Here is a 2,640-nt window from a genome sequence, read left to right on the forward strand (position 1 = left end):
AACCTTGACAGAACCTGGCTGAAGAACCCGGCTACAGAACCTGGCGACCGAACCTGGCTGGAGAACCTAAACCGAACCTGGCTGGAGAACCTAGCAAGAGAACATGGCTACAGAACCTGGCTGGAGAACCTGGAGAACCTAGCAAGAGAACATGGACACAGAACCTGGCTGGAGATCCAAACCAGAACTTCGCTGGAGATCCAGACCAGAACTTGGCTGGAGATCCTGGCTAGAGATCCTGGCTAGGCTGCTGATCAACTGAACACTGTCTCCGTGTCATTCCTTCTTCGCCGACTCCGTCTACACCTTTGGGAACTCCTGGAACTGCTGGGGTTGAACCCCAGCACATATTGTCAGACTATTCGTGTGACCCAAGGTCCCCAAGCAAAAAAAGAGCACTCTTATCAGATATAACATTACAAAGGTTACTTAGAGATTACTTCCCAAAACCCAAGGGCAAAGGTCAGACCCATTTTTGGGTTTTTTTGGACCAGGTTAAATTCTACATATCTATCATGGCCTTGTCATTTCAAGGCTCTACTGGGGATAATCCACTTCCCAAACTCACTCAAGTGGTTGTCAGCAGAATTCAGTTCCTCTGGACTCTTGGACTGAGGGCGACAGTTCCTCTCTGGCTGTTGGCCAGTCTGCCCTCAGTTTTTGCCACTTGGTTTTCTCTAAAATGGCAATTTATTTCTCAAAGTGAACAAGTGAAGAAGGCAAGTGAGAGTGCTAACAAGATGGAACTCACAGTATTTTGCAACCTAATCATGGAAGTGATAAGCCATCACCTTTTTCTTTATTCTATTCATTAGTAGTAAGTCATTAGGGTTTTAACCCACACTCAAGAAGAGGTTTCACAAGGGCATGAATACAAAGTGGCAAAATGATTGGGAACCATGTTAGAAGCTGCCAACCACAGTAAGCTTAGGGAACGAAGACAGGAGATAGGGGGAGGTTCATGGTAAAAATAAGAGGGGTAATCAATGAATCAATTTACCGGAGGTAGATGGATATGTAATGAGAACACATGCAGGAGAGGAAGATGCTAAACATACCAAAAAAAGAATGAGGATTAATAATAGAATTTTCTTAGGTTCAGTGTAGTTGTTGAAGTTACATACAGTGTATCATATTACATTGTTAATTACCCATACCCTGAACAGCTGCATGAAAATTCCTTTTACTATATAGGAATGGTGCTCCTTCTCAACTAACTCAACCTCACCATTGTTACTGAAGTCGTTATTTGAGTCATGATATCTGTGCAGGGAGTACTATTTGGAACATTAGGATTTCATTATCTGTTGCTCAAAATCAGTGTAATAAAATAATGTGGGTTAAAAGAAAGTTAACTGAAGGAATTGTATATACATTTGCAATAGATATCTCATAGATACAACCTAATATTTTCAATATTGGGGCTAAAAATCATAAGTGAGTTTAACTATCTCAGTGTATCCTCAATGATGTCCAATTATATAAAAAGATAATTAGAATTGGATTTATTATTGGTCAGATTTTACTAAAATGCTGAATCCAATTCTGGGTTTATGAGCAATTACTCTAAAGAGGTAAAGTGATCATTGGTTTCATTTACGGTAAGAAGAAATAGTCTTAAACCTTAAATAAGATCTCAATTAAAATGACAATAAAGTTCCTGAAATTGAGGATTTCAATCTTTGGGTTATATTATATTTAGTTGAGTTTATAAAAAATTTCCCTACTCAAAGCATGACATTCATATTAAATTGTTTCATTTTCAGCCTGATAAGATAATACTAGATTATCAAAAAGATGGTTTGTGAATACATTTTAAAAAATCTTTATTGTTGAAAGTATTAACTAAGTCCCCCTTTTAACCCTATGACTTCTTCTAGCCTGGCCCTGCCCCTACCCCTACCCCAGGCTTTCACCACCCTATTGTCTTTTTCTTGGGTTATGCACATAGACATGGAAGTTCTTTGATTGAATACATTTTTTTTAAGTCAGAATGGGTTCACCAATATTAGAGCATTCAAATTCAATCCTATGTTCTGCCCTCCTGAATTCAGTTGGAGAAAATCACAAAGCTATGCTAACTGAACTCTTAATACATATTGTTTTGAAAATCACAAGTCTCAAATAGTCATTCAACAGTCCCAAACATTCCTACTACACTTTCCTAGTAAGTCCACTTTTCTACTTGCCAATATGACACATCTTTTCTCTCCTCAAATCTCTAACAATCACTCTTTCTTCTCATTTCCAGTTGATTTATCATAGAGAAATAGGTGAAATAAAACAAAAACTACCTCAACTTCCAACCACTCAGTTCACCAACTTAAATTATCTTTATCTACATAATTTTCACTCTTCCTGTTACTGAAAACTTGTCCTTGATCCTATTAAAGGGTAATATATTATCTGTGCAGTGTATAGACTTCCCTCTTGTTCTAAGACCTGCAGTCCTGCAATCACTCGCCTTCTCTTCAGTATCATCATTGTGCTTTGTAATTTATTTATATACTAGAGTCCAGGTGCACAAAATTTGTGCATGGGAAGAGGGGTCCCCTGAGCCCAGCCTGCACCCTCTCCAATTTGGGACCCCTCAGGGGATGTCCAACATCCCTCTCACAATCCTGGACCACTGGCTCCTAA

At 38.8% G+C, this 2,640-nt stretch overlaps 1 long non-coding RNA gene across 1 annotated transcript in view; it reads right to left on the bottom strand.

Moving 5' to 3' along the window:
* Window positions 1–2,640, bottom strand: part of LOC107181579 — a 20,297-nt gene that overhangs the window by 960 nt on the left and 16,697 nt on the right. The window contains exon 3 of the long non-coding RNA XR_001512239.1: window positions 1,215–1,223. This is a non-coding gene — a long non-coding RNA (uncharacterized LOC107181579). The remainder of the gene's footprint in view (window positions 1–1,214; window positions 1,224–2,640) is intronic.

This window comes from Myotis davidii, unplaced genomic scaffold, assembly GCF_000327345.1.
Source record: "Myotis davidii unplaced genomic scaffold, ASM32734v1 scaffold269, whole genome shotgun sequence".
Lineage (NCBI taxonomy): Eukaryota > Metazoa > Chordata > Mammalia > Chiroptera > Vespertilionidae > Myotis > Myotis davidii.